Source organism: Somniosus microcephalus, chromosome 2 (assembly GCF_052327205.1).
Source record: "Somniosus microcephalus isolate GS21.2 chromosome 2, FLI_Smic_1.0, whole genome shotgun sequence".
Taxonomy (NCBI): Eukaryota; Metazoa; Chordata; class Chondrichthyes; order Squaliformes; family Somniosidae; genus Somniosus; species Somniosus microcephalus.
The window spans coordinates 34,135,349-34,150,108 of record NC_140988.1 but is presented as its reverse complement, the minus strand read 5'-3'; the positions used below and the strand labels follow the sequence as shown (position 1 = coordinate 34,150,108).

Sequence of the window (14,760 nt, the reverse complement as noted above, 5' to 3'; positions counted from 1 at the left end):
TGAAAGCAATGCTGATTATTTGCTGGAATTGCGTAAATTAGCGAAATATTGCCAGTTTGGAACGGGACTGACAGAGGCACTTCGAGACAAATTTGTGTGTGGTTTATTTAAACAGGATACACAAAAGCGACTGCTCGAGGAGAATGAGCTGACGCTTGAGAAGGCGGTCACTATGGCAGCAGCACATGAAGCCGCAGTGAGAGGCACGGCAGTAATGCAGCTACGGTCACCGGAGCTCAGTGCACACAAATTGGGTGTGAGTTCTGGCAAATGTTATCGTTGTGGAAAGACAACGCATGATCAGAACCAGTGTTGGTTTAAAAACCAAGAATGTAGAACTTGTGGTAGGCTTGGACATATAGCTAGAGTATGCAGGTCAGGGAAGAAGACCAGCAACAAGAAGTCACCGCAAGGAAAATACGCAAAGGTACACAAGGTGACCGAACAGGAGTCCGATTCAGACGCTAGCAGTAATGAACTGGCTAGCTTAAGCTGTAATGAACTGGCTAGCTTAAGAGTACTCAACGCTGGTAAGGGTGCAGACCTCCAGACAATTTGGGTCACTCTTCAGATAGAAGGAGTCCAAGTAAAACTGGAATTGGACACTGGATCGGCATTGACGGTCATAAATAAGAAAGATTACGGAAAGTTATTCCAACATATTCCCCTACAGGATACGGGGATTATATTGAAAACATACACGGGGCAAAGAGTGTACCCCATCGGGAAAATAGAGGTTGCAGTGGTCCACAAGGGCGAAGACAGTCAAATAATGGACTTATATGTGATATCTGAAGGAGGTTCTCCACTACTAGGACGGGAGTGGATTAGGAAAATGAATATGGACTGGCATTTCCTACAAACAATAACGAGTGAGAACTCGGTGAAGATAGTCGGCCCAGACTCTGGAACGGATGATGGTAAGCCCAACTCAGGTGCAAAAGACAAAGTTTCAGCACAGAATTCCACTGAGCAACAACAACATAGTTTAACTGTGGATTCTGAGTCTGGCAAGTCTACTGATGTGCCCATTTCTGAGGGACACCGGGCTCGAACTCAACTCCATTTCAAACTACAACAGCAATTAGAACAAATGCTTCGCCGTTGTGAGCAAGAGTTGAATGCAACGAAAGAGTTCTTTGATATAGAGTTGGAGAATCTGGAAAGACAACAGAAGCAGCTGATGGAGAAAATGGAGCAGGAGCACACAAAACGTCTGATGTCAGAGGAGTTAACGGTCAGCCAACTCCTGCATATGCTGAAGGACAGGACTCTGAAATGGGAAAAACTTGAACACGAACGTCAATATTCAAACGAAAGGGGTTCGGAGCTCTCAAAGGTTATTGGAAGAGCTGAGGTGGCAACACAGACTGAGATGACTGCAACAGAGCAGCCCTTGGATGCCAAAAGTACGCTGACTCACGTCAACGTAGAACAACAGACCGCTGAAACAGCTGCTCCGGTAGAGGGATTGAATAGTCCGATCAATCAATCTCCAAAAGAAGTTGAAGTAGTAAAATCTCAAATGAGGTCATTAGTAAACGACTTGCTGAAAGCCCAGAAAAAGCTGGATGAAGAGGTACGCATGAAGAAGTCTCTTCAGGAAAGATGTCTGGACTTGGAACAAAAGCTGGCTAACGCCCAGCTGGGTATGGAGGAAATAGAAGACCCTCTCGCTGGCCTAGATCAGGACGACACCGAATATTACTATGTCCTGTCCTGCCCAACTTGTAACTTCGACTCCCACCATACAGAAATCATGGAGGAGCACCGAAAGTCTACGGAACATCGGGAGAAGGTGGCTCTACTACGGAAAAAGGAGGGAGAGAAGGAGGAACTGCGCATGCAGCTGGCAGCTGACAGTGGAGCCCAGAGAGTCTCCAAGAAGCAGAAAAGGAAAAGTCGAAACAGAAGATGACCCATCTGAACCATTATTACCTCTACCAGATCACACACGTGGTCCCTCCGAACGGAGCCAATTCAGTTCGGAAGTTCAAACTGTTAAATCCATGGAAGGACTATTGAATGAGTCACTCCAGCAACGTGAACCGACTCCACCACAGAGACTGAATCTGTGATCTGTTTTGACATGAAGTTATCTATGTATCTATGTTATTCTGTTATGTAAACCTGAAGTTATATATGTATATATGTTATTACGTTATGTTAAATGGGGAGATGACTGTAAAGCTAGGAAGGGAGGAATGTTGTGTATGTAATATGTGTGCTACTTTGAACCTATGGACAGGACTGCACTACTTGCTGGGCGTAGTGATACGCAGTACCACTCCTGGCCATAGGGGTATAAATAGTACTGTGGGTACTGATCTCCCCTCAGTTCCCGCCTGTGGGCATGAAGTAAAGACCTACGTATAGTCCCTACCTCCAACCAGTAAAGACCTGTTTTATTGTTACTGATTAAGTCTGAGTATTAATTACTTGAACAACTCACAGATTTAACACCATTGTTTGCAAATGCTCCAGAAATGTTAAGTCTGTGAAACTCTGTTGATGTCACTTTTATGCAAGGTAAAACCCCTGTTTCTACCTTTCAACTATCTGCTGCTGCCAGTCAGCATCAGTCTCGCAACAGTAAATCTGTTCTCATGGCCAATGTATCAACCGCATTCCAACGCAAACATGGTACCGACACCTTGGGATAATTCAGCATTCTTGCTCCAGTATATTAATAAAGGAAAAGTTCCTGAGCTTTTGCAACACAGGAAATGTTATCTGTAGAAAACAACTACCAGGGGTTGAGCAGTGGAGTTGTGTGGGGTTTTGCTTAATTAGCTCTGAGGATCATGCGGAACAGATGAGTAGGGTAAAGGATATTGTAGGGGAGGATATATTGTGGTTTGGGGAAGAAATAGGCCTGATAGGCTGAGCGGGTTTTTCTCATTGCGTGCTTCTTATGATGTTGAACACAAGGGGGTCGATTTTAAGATCAGGGCAGCTGACCAGTGGACCAAGCCAGCCAGCAGCAAATAGGCCAGAGCCATTTTGAGGCCCGGGCCTCATTTAAATAGAACTGGCTGGCTTCCCACCCGAAACAACCGTCCCGATTCAACTCACCTGATTCAGAACGGCACAATATTGGGCAGCCCAGCTGGCAACAAGGTAAGTCCGGGGGAGGGAGGTGGTCACGATCGCGGAGGTGGGGGAGCCTGGGGTGGCAACAGCCCAGATTATTGTTGTGGGGCCCGGAGGAGCGTTCCTGCTCAACCAGGCCCCACACAACTCATTTAAAACTTAAACTTTCTGGGGCCTCTTTAGCTATATTGCCTGTGAAACTGGTCAGAGAAAATACATGGCGCATGCACCAACCAGTTCTATCCTAAAATGGCAATTGGGGCCCTATACACATCACAAGACCCCAATTTGCATAAAAGGGGCCTACCGCCTAAAACAGGCAGGCACTACAGCCGCTCAGCAGTAGGCTCATGTATAAATGATCATGGGCAGACACAGGATTAACCAATCTTATTTAGAGGTCATTACCACCCTGTTAACAACAATTTTGCCGAGTTAAAATCGGCTCCAAGTTCTGCCTTGCCAGTTTGACAGAATCGCAGTTAATATTACCAAAATCCCCCCAAAATAAATCTCAGTTTCTGGCAAGGAAGATAATTTTTTATCCGAAGGCACTAAATCAGCAACAAGCCAGTAAAGATAATAATACCATCAAAAAACGTAATGATCTGATGGGAGTGACATTCCACTGTCATGCAAATGTGCTGTCGCTTTCAGACACTTTTCTCCATGGGAAGCTGACACAGGAAGATGCTGTCTCAACACATTGGCATTGATCTTTACAGTTTTTAAACTTAATCTCTTTACATTTTGACACTTCAACCATCAGCAGCATGCTACTGAATAATACACCTGTTCACAAAATTTGGAATAAAAAAAAAGAATTCTATTATTCCGCACAACCCCAGCAAGGTTAGAAAGCGCAGCTTATGTGTTAGGAAAAAATAGCAGACGTTAAATTCTGTCTGCCATACGCAGCTAAAGCAATTGCGTGATGAGAGACGTTCATGGTTTTAAAAGTCTGAGAGTGATCAAAGCAAAAAACGCCACACAAACCAGCTCCTGAGAGGAAACAATCCACCAGTTGGGCACCAAAACCACACAGCACAACTCAATGGAAGGCTCCGAGACCAGCTTCTGGATCTTCTCTACTAATGTAAGCCCTGCTGTTAAAAGGAGTGGGCGACTCAGGCATGAAATTATGCAGGAAAAAGATTTAATGCTGAAGAACTGGCTGTGCAAATGATCTTGTTTTCTGTCAGCTTCGATAGACTCAAAGAGGGCCACCCTCAAAGATCTAGAAAAATGTAACATCAAACAACATACCCAACTGTTCCATATTGTTCCCAATGTCACCTTTTCCTCTCAATACTTGTTTTTGAATTTGCATTGAAATGATTGTGTAGGGCATTCAATATTATGGATTTGCTTCCTGCTATAATTTGTGAATATATTGGAAAAATCTTGGGGAAAAAGACATCTATTTAAGTTATACCTTCTCATTTATTTTCCCATTCATTTCTAAAGTGGAAATACAAAATATATAAAATGATGCCAATCTGTTCTAACATCAGGAGGTAGAGTTTGCTCCTTGTGTAAAGTTAAAGAAAAACTCTGTTGTAAATTGTTATTATAAACCCCTTCAGTTTAATAAAGACATGTTTATTTTAATGCAGGCCCAAATATATCCCCAGATTATTTGACAGAAGCAATTGAAAATGACTCACGTCTAATTTGCAGACAAATCTCATTACATTCGATTTCTGTGGAGTTCATGGGAAGCAGCTGGTTTTGGCATCATTTTGTTATCTTAAACATGTCAGGCCTATGGCAACAGCCTTTTTGCACCCAAACAGAAGGACTTTCATTTAGTTTTTGGTGAACTTGGTGCTCACCGTGATGAGGTATTGGGAATATGAACATTTCTATCACTAGTATCGACATCAAACAATACCCAGGTCAGTTTTAGCCTGATCGCGACTCTGCCCTAAGTGCCTCAGTCTTGATGTCAGGTGAGCACCCCATTACTGCACCTGGCATTGTGAACTGTGACCTCTCTGAGTTACATTGCCAATTCCATACCATTTTTAGGGCAGTTTAGTACTTTTGGCCCATAACCCATATGCTGACCCAAAAGTAGAAATTGTACCCATACTCATTTCAACAAGGACAGAAGAAACTTTCATTCCATCATTGTGACTGGATTCAGACCTTGGTCTAAGAGTTGAAAGGCCACAATACCAATGACTCAATAAATAAGATTACAGTTCCTAATTTTAAATTCCAGAGAAAATATACATACATTCTTCGGTTCTGTCATATCTATGCATCACCAGTGGGAATATATAGAAAACTTTTGGGTTACACATGAAGCAGTAAGTGAAGCTGTGCAGCAAACATCCCAACCTAGAAATCTGATGGTGCCCAATAACATGGGCACAGGGACACCAGGAATTTGGCGCTGGCAGTTGAGACAGGCATGTAGCCAGCACTACACATGCTGCTTATTGGCTGCTCGCCTCTTTGAGGAAGGGGAAGAAAATTGATCAACCAGCTCTTAATACCATTTCTTAAAGGGGAGATGCACTCTGTCTGCAATCAAGAGGGAGAACAATTGCTGCATAAGCTGTAGATTGGGCCCACCGGTTCTCCAATGCCGCTTTGGTAGCCTTGGTTCAAGTGATGGACAAGAGGAGACAGATCCTGTCAACAACACTCCCCTCAGGGGGCTGAAAGCCCTCCAGGCAACACCTATTCCGCCTGTGGGAAGAGGTGGCTGACAAGGACAATGAAAGGGAATAGCTTCCAAGACATGGAGAGGGCAAAAAAAAGTTTAATGACCTCAGCAGGTAACAATCCTACCCCTCACCTCAATTATTCTCTCATCACACCTCCACCACTTGCAGCCCCACTACTCACAACAGCTCCCTTTCCCTCTTCCCTTCACATCCTACAACACCGCACCACACTTCACTGCACCTCCACCTCCTCTCCTCACACACTCTGAGTCATAGAGTCATAGGGCCCGATTTTGTGGTTTGTGTGGGAAATGGTCGGATTCCCCTGAATGTGGGGTTCTGACACACAAAAAAATGTCAGCCAGCTCCACGCAATAGGCGAGAGCGTACGAGGACTGGAGGAGGACCACCCTCAGTCGCCCACCTGAGCCCCTGGGAGGAAGCAGCGATCGAGATTGCTGGGGCTGACGTGCCTGTGGATACTGGGGCAGGAGAGACCGGAGCAAGCCCGCAAGCTGATGACAGAATAGTTCCCCATCTCTCTCATTGGCATAGCATGAGTTGCTGATATGATTCTGAAGCCACATCATTTGGACTTATGAGCATATGCCAAATCCAAATGTGCAAGTAGCCTTGCCATCACATCTCTAACTCTTTCCTTTACTCCCCCACAGGACCATCCGGAGCCCCCGTCACCACTGCTGAGGAGGAAGAGGCTTTGCAGCCAGACTCCTCAGAGGAAGCTCCAACTTCTGAGGGCGTGTTTGATGTGGGGAAAGCCCCAAAATCGCAACGGCCCCTGAAAATCAACTTAAACAAGGTAATAATTGCTCATTAGTGTTCCGACGGCCAGTCCCGCCAGCGGCGGGCAGGACTGAAGCGGGTCGCGGAGAAACGGCGGTCCGAAAGTCAGACGGGGCGAGGAATCAGGCGTGTGGGGTCGCGACCCCATTTTTCGGCCCCCGGCCGCCTGAAAAGCCGCCCGACGGCTGGCAGAAAATCAGACCCATAGAGTCATAGAGTTATACAGCGCAGAAAGAGGCCCTTCAGCCCATCGTGTCCGTGCCAGCCATCAAGCCCTATCTATTCTAATCCCATTTTCCAGCACTTGGTCCTTGTATGCTATGGCGTTTCAAGTGCTCATCCAAATGCTTCTTGAATGTTGTGAGGGTTCCTGCCTCTACCACCCTTTCAGGCAGTGAGTTCCAGATTCCAACCACCCTCTGGGTGAAAAAGTTTTTCCTCAAATCCCCTCTAAACCTCCTGCCCCTTACCTTGAAACTATGCCCCCTGGTTATTGACCCCTCTACTAAGGGGAAAAGTTCCTTTCTATCTACCCTATCTATGCCCCTCATAATTTTGTACACCTCAATCAGGTCCCCACTCAGCCTTCTCTTCATAGCTGAAGCGCTCCAGCCCAGGTAACATCCTGGTGAATCTTCTCTGCACCCTCTCCAATGCAATCACATCCTTCTGATAGTGTGGCGACCAGAACTGCACACAGTATTCCAGCTGTGGCCTAGCTAACATTTTGTACAGCTCCATCATAACCTCCCTGCTCTTATATTCTATGCCTCGGCTAATGAAGGCAAGTATCCCATATGCCTTTTGAACCACCTTATCTACCTGTACTGCAGCCTTCAGGGATCTATGTACATGCACACCAAGGTCCCTCTGATCCTCTGTCCTTCCTAGGGGCCTACCATTCATTGTGTATTCCTTTGCCTTGTTAGTCCTCCCAAAATGCATCACCTCACACTTTTCAGGGTTAAATTCCATTTGCCACTGTTCTACCCATCTGACCAACCCGTCTATATCGTCCTATAGCCTGAGGCATCCCTCCTCGCTATTTACCACTCCACCAATTTTCGTGTCATCTGCGAACTTACTGATCATACCTCCTACATTCATTTCTAAATCATTAATGTACACTACAAACAGCAGAGGACCCAGCACCGATCCCTGCGGTACACCACTGAACACAGGCTTCCAGTCACAAAAACAACCTTCGACCATCACCCTCTGCCTCCTGCCACTAAGCCAATTTTGGATCCAATGTGCCAAATTGTCCTGGATCCCATGGGCTCTTACCTTCTTGACCAGTCTCCCATGCGGGACTTTGTCAAAAGCTTTACTGAAGTCCATGTAGACTACATCAACTGCACTACCCTCATCCACGCACCTAGTCACCCCCTCGAAAAATTCAATCAAATTGGTTAGACATGACCTCCCCCTGACAAAGCTATGCTGACTATCCTTGATTAATCCTTGCCTCTCCAAGTGGAGACTAATTCTGTCCCTCAGAACGTTTTCCAATAATTTCCCTACCACTGATGTTAGACTCACTGGCCTGTAATTCCCTGGTTTATCCCTACTACCCTTCTTGAATAATGGTACTACGTTAGCTGTCCTCCAGTCCTCTGGCACCTCCCCTGTGGCCAGAGAGGTTCTGAAAATTTGTGTCAATGCCCCTGCAATCTCCTCCCTTGCCTCACACAGCAGCCTCTGCACCTCCTACTCTCACCACTATTGCAACCCTCCCTTCCCCACCCCTCACATCTTGCACACTACATCTGCACTATTCGACTAGGGCAGGCACATTCTCAAAACAGCTCACAAGGCTGTCACTAACAATTCCTTTCTTTCTTGCAGGCGAAGGTCGCGTACATCATGAAGCAGCAGACGCAACTGGAGAAGACCAAGGCTGCCTGCACACCCTCACCGCACTGGAGGAGGACATGTTGGACATCACGGGCAGGGGGGCGAATCATGGCCATGGCAAGTGGCAAAGCTGGAGAAGACGGCACGCAGGGTCTCGGCACACCTTACTCTTCTTTCCCCTTCTCGCTTCTATCTCACCCTTACACACTCTGTATGGCAAATTAACTGCTTTGAGCAGCCACTCATCTCCCTCTCTTCTCCCATCACACTTAAAGCTAACCCTTGTCCTTCTATTTCATTTCAGGTGCTGAAAATGTCATGGCAACTGTGCCAGTGCAGAAAGAAAAGGACAGCCTTCCTGAAGATGTAGCATCACTTGATCTGACCGTGGCATGAACCAGCTCAGAGATGGGTACTTTAGAGTGTCGGCTAGAGGAGGATCTTCACGTGGTGAATCTCTGGGCGTAAGTGTGCAGGAGCTTGGGCAGGAATATAGGATAGGTTTGGGGCTCCAGTTGTGGTTGCAGCAGGTGACATAGCTTGGGATAGACACTTTGGTGAAGCGCAGGCACCTCCATGAAGTTGAGGTATGAGAAGTGCTCCCTAAAGATCCATTGTGGGTATGGTCTGCTGCACAGTGTCCTCCTCTTCCCTCTTCTTCCAGCTCCTGTCTTCTTCGCTGCTCGCCCTCATCCTCCAGCCCCAAAGGGAGACCTACCCGACCTCCCATGACTGCAAGAAAACTATCTCCAAAGCAAACAAAAACAGTGAAGCACCAGCATAAAATTGATCCCAGAAGGTAGAATTCACTTGTGGGCCCCAGAAAATAGCCAGTAAAAAAGGTCCAGAAGTTAACCAGCATCCTAAGTACATAAACCAATAACGAACCTGCGTGGAAGGGACAAGTCCTTTAAATAGTGCTCCTGCAGGCCCTTCTTGCCTATTAGCGCCACGAGTTGCTGAGCGAATTTGTCACATGGCGAGTCAGGCGCTGGGGCCAACTAATGTCATAAATGGGTCCTACAACAAACATAGGACCTTTATTTTAATATTATAATGATGTTTTTGAATCTATTTCACTGGTACCTCGAGGCCAGTGAGCAAAGCTTTGTCCTTGCATTGATGGAAACAGTGGGAATAAGGCTGGATAATTCCGTTTGCTGCCCCTTGCATGGCACTAAAAGCAAGCATCAGTGTCATGCCAATTGGTGCAATACAACCGCACCATTATAGTTTCCATGTAACATAATCACTCATTTATATGCAAATACTTTGATGGAATTGGAGAATGAAAATGTTTGGTTTGCAAATTCAAAATAAAAGTGGCTCAGAGAAAACTAATATAGCACCATAGCATCTGCAAAACAACAGTAATGAACTAACATCTCAAATGAGTCAGGTGTTTGCACAATTTAACATCAACATTTGTAGGAGCTTAATAACATTTTCCAAAGAACATTTGCAGGAAATGCTGATGCTGAATAAAACAGCTTTGATTTCAGTTCAAAAAGAAACAGAATTTTTGACAGTCTCATATCACTTTCATTTTGCACAGAATTAGCGATTGCTTCCGGGAACGTGGGGGGCAAAATTCGACTTGGGCGGGGACACAAATCAGGCGATATCACATCTGCCACCCGTTATACGTCCCACCCGATATCCAACAGTTCATGTAGGAGGCTCTTCTGTGAGCCTCATCCCCCATTTGTAGGGACCTTGGGGATCAGACCTGTTGCTCCCTTATGTCCATGGCGAATTTGATATACTTCTTTTCTTTTGAAAACAAGGGGATGAAATTCGATAAGGCCTGTAAACTGGCATGGGCACCGCGATGCGAGATATGCCCGCGCCCATTTAGAAAGCTCAGGCAGAATGTCAATTTGGTGCTGCCTGCTAATTTAAATGATTGTAGCGCACAGCTTAGCTGGAGGCTGGGGCCCAAGTTTGCATCGCTGGAGTGAGGCTGCCTTTACTTAAAGCTAGCCTGTTCCGTTTCAAGGTAGTCTCTAGCCCTTAAAGTTGAACTGCCTCCTGAAGAAAAAAAGAAAAAATCCTTCAGAACTAGGCAGTCTGCAGCTCTTAAATTTGAACTGCCTTCTGCACGTAAAAAATAGTTAAAGTGTTTCAGCACAAACACAACTGGCTCAACAAGTCATGGATTCAGCACCCGAGCTTTGTGCAGGGGGTCAACACTGGAAGAGAGGTCCTCTACCCACAGGGGGCCAGGAGACCCTCCAGAAAGAAGGATGTGGGACCAGATCGCCAAGGCTGTCACTGCCAGCAGTGTCGCCCCCCAGGACCTGACTCCAGTGCCCAAAGAAGTTTCATGACCTCAGATGAGTGGTCAAGGTCAGTGAATGCATCTTCAAAAGCCATCTCCTACCAACTGCACCACTAGCCTCACACACTGCTCAATGCATGACTCCTCCATCACTCACCTACCTACAGTCTCTACCAAACACGAGGCACACCTCACATTCCTAGCTTCACCTCACCCCCTTGGAGGAGATGGTGCTGGCCATTCTTGTTCTTGGCAGGGGCATGGTTGAACCCTTGGCCAGTGACAGGGCTGAAAGATTACAAGATGTTAGTTTACTCATACGTTATCCTCCTTCTCACATCCACTTCCCCTTCATCCTACAATATCTTCTGATGCACAAGCTGCACATAGTGTAAGTATGCACCTCTTGCTTCCCCACCCTCCCCTCACCACAACCCAATTTCGTGTCAAGGTATCAGCTATCTGTTTTATGCAGCAATGTACTACAGACTGACTGATGTCCCTACTGGATTAAGGCTAAAAGCTTCAAGCCAGCAGTCACCTTGACTGATACTGGCAGCACTGTGCTTGCCCTGGAATGCAGTTGCAGGTCTTGCTGCAGAATGTTGCAGTTCAGTCATTGCCTCCCTGGTGAACATAACCCTGTTCCTCTATGAGGTCCAGGTAATTTCTTCAGTTCTAATAGGTTTGGGTAGCAGAGCAACAGTGGATAGGTGTCTTCCGCCTCCCATGATGCCCGACTTCCCTGGCATCCAAAAGTGCCTCTTGTTCATCTGCCACCTCCTAGTAACCCAAGTACAAATGGCACCCCCATTCTGCTAAAGGGGGACAGTGGGATACAAGAACATCCCAGCTCTCTTAACAGCCTCTGCCCACAGTGCACCCCTATTTCAAGTGGTAACTTTACAATTCTTATCAGCACAACAATTAATTGGTGCCTGTAATGTATGTACCTTTAAGGGGAGAACTACTTTTTACAGCTCCTGTATACTGTAGTACCGGCAGTGACCACACCTGTATATAAACCCTGAGTAGTGATCTGTACAGTTAGTTCTAGAGTAACCCTCATTCAGTAAACACCTGTTGAATCGTTCCCTGCAGTCTGTTGTCTGATTGTTGAAGGACACAACATTAAGATACACGGATCTAACACTGGCGACGAGCAGATTCGAACCTACCTGCAACTCTGCATCACCTCCCAGGGATTCGCTCCCGGAGAACAGTGGAAGAAGGTCGAGTCCAGAAGCACGGAGGTCGACCACGGGCAACCGCCCAGACATCCAGCGGAGATTTGAGCATCGCAGGGGAGGCTGTCAAGAGCCAGGCTTGGCTTTCCAGTCACGGTGGTCCAGCGAAACGGGCTGGCAACAGGTACTGCGCAGACCCTTCCCGCACAGCAACGGGCTAGAGCCCGACCGAGCGGCACAGAAAAAGACTGAGCAACGTCGACGGGGGAGAGAGAGAGGGCAGAGCGCACAGGGCGCAGCCGGTGTTCAGGACCGAGTGGCGTCAACAGGGGAGAGAGGCGAGAGAGAGCAGAGCGCAGCCGGTGTTCAAGGGCCGAGCAACGTCAACGGGTGAGAGAGGCGCACAGGAAAACGCGCAGAGCGCAGCCGGTGTTCAAGGGCCGAGCGGCGTCAACGGGGGAGAGAGGCGAGAGAGAGCAGAGCGCAGCCGGTGTTCAAGGGCCGAGCAGCGTCAACGGGGGAGAGAGGCGCACAGGAAAACGCGAGGCGCTGCCATTGCCACGAGGACCGCAGAGAGCGGCGTTGGCAGCAGCGCAGGAGCAGCGCACAAAACCCACAGGGCGTCGACATTTGCCACGAGGACCGCCGAGAGCGGCGTTGGCAGCAGCGCGGGAGACGCCATTTTAAGCCGCAGCGGGGAAGAAAGGAAAGCGCAGGAGACGCCATTTTAAGCCGCAGCGGGGAAGAAAGGAAAGCGCGGGAGACGCCATTTTAAGCCAGTCTAACCACACAGAAAAATGCCAAAGAGTGGCAGTATCACAGCGTTCGACAATGAAGTCGAAGATTGGATGACATATGTCGAACGCATAGAAATATATTGCAAGGCGAATGAAGTGCCAGATGACAAGAAAGCGCTGGTATTGTTGAATTCAATGGGTGCAAAAACGTACGGCTTACTACGAAACCTAGTAACCCCAGAGAAGCCAGTAGAAAAGGATTTTGAAAACATAGTGTCAATCCTACAGGACCACGTAAACCCCACACCGCTGCTGACAGCAGAAAGATTTAAGTTTCACAAAAGGAACCAGCATAAAGATGAAAGTAATTCTGAGTATTTAACGGAACTGCGCAAGCTATCGAAACACTGCCAGTTTGGAACGGGACTAGCAGATACTTTAAGGGACAAGTTTGTGTGTGGGCTTCAAAGTGAAGGAACCCAGAAACGGCTTCTATCAGAAAAGGATCTTACGCTGGACAAGGCTTTCAGCATTGCAGTATCACACGAAGCAGCAGCACGGGGCGCTGCAGAGATACAATGGAGACCGCAAGAATATGGCACAAATGAAATGTCATACGGAACAGTGAAGTGCTATCGCTGCGGCAGAACAACACACGACCATAATGATTGCTGGTTCAAGGACAAAGTGTGCAGACAGTGTGGAAAAGTAGGACACATAGCAAGAGTCTGCAGGTCGGGAAAGAAAATCAGCAGCAAGAAATCTCCACAGGAGAAGTACAAGAAGGTACATAAGGTGACGGAGAGTAGTTCAGACGAACAGAAGAGTGATACAGACTCCGGAAGCAAGGAGCTGGGTTGTCTGAAACTACATAATGTGATCAAAACGGAGGATCATCAAACTATCTGGGTCACGCTCAAGATAGCAGGAGTCCAAGTGAAAATGGAATTGGACACAGGATCAGCCCTAACAGTCCTAAACCGAAGGGACTACAAGCGGCTATTCTCACATATACCCTTGAGAGAAACAAAGATTGTCTTGAAGACGTACACGGGACAAAAAGTCTATCCCAAAGGAAAAATAAGGGTGAACGTTATATATAACGGCAAGGAAACACCAAAAATGGACCTATATGTATTGCCAGATGGAGGACCACCACTACTAGGATGTGAATGGATCTGGAAGATACAGCTAGATTGGCATTCCATACAGGCACTGACTGTCGCTGACAAAAAGGATGACGACGTCACACCTGGGTGACTGTCAAAGATCCTAACTGATGCGAAAGAAGTGTTCCAGCAAGGACTTGGAACACTAAAAGGCATGACAGCGATGATTAAAATTGAAGAAAACGCAAGCCCAAAATTATTTAAGGCCAGACCGGTACCTTATGCGATCTGCACAGCCGTTGAAGCAGAGCTGGAGAGTCTGGAACGTTCAGGTGTACTGTCCAAGGTAGACTGGAGCGAGTGGGCTACACCCATCGTCCCTGTGATGAAAAAGACATTGAGCAGCACGCCTGGGGAACCAAGGAAGGTTCGCATATGTGGGGACTTTAAGGTAACAGTGAACCCAGTCCTTCACACCATACAATATCCACTTCCGCGGATTGAAGATATTTTCGCCTCGCTATCTGGAGGGAAATGCTTCACTAAGATTGATCTGGCCCAGGCGTATCTGCAAACAGAGGTAGAAGAAGCATCAAAAAAATACCTCACAATCAACACCCATAAAGGTCTCTACTAATACAACCGGCTGGTATTCGGGGTAGCATCAGCTCCGGCTATTTGGCAGAGGGCAATGGAACAAGGCCTGCAAGGGATCCCAGGGACCCAGTGTTATTTGGACGACATCCTGGTCACGGGCGAAAATGACAGTGATCACCTTGCTAACCTGGAGCAGGTGCTCACTAGATTGCAGGAATATGGGCTCCGAGCTAACCGCCCCAAATGCGAGTTTTTTAGAAAACAGATCTCGTATTGTGGCCACGTTATCGATAAAGAGGGGTTACATAAGTCCCCAGAGAAGGTTGAGGCAGTAGTCAAGGCTCCAGCACCGGAAAATGTGTCACAACTGAGCTCGTTCCTCGGGCTGGTAAACTACTACCATAAGTTCTTGCCAAA

At 47.1% G+C, this 14,760-nt stretch overlaps 1 pseudogene; it reads left to right on the top strand.

The window, feature by feature from the left end:
* Positions 1–8,828, top strand: part of LOC147122649 (uncharacterized) — a 129,897-nt pseudogene extending 121,069 nt beyond the window's left edge.
* The last annotated feature ends 5,932 nt before the right edge of the window (positions 8,829–14,760 follow it).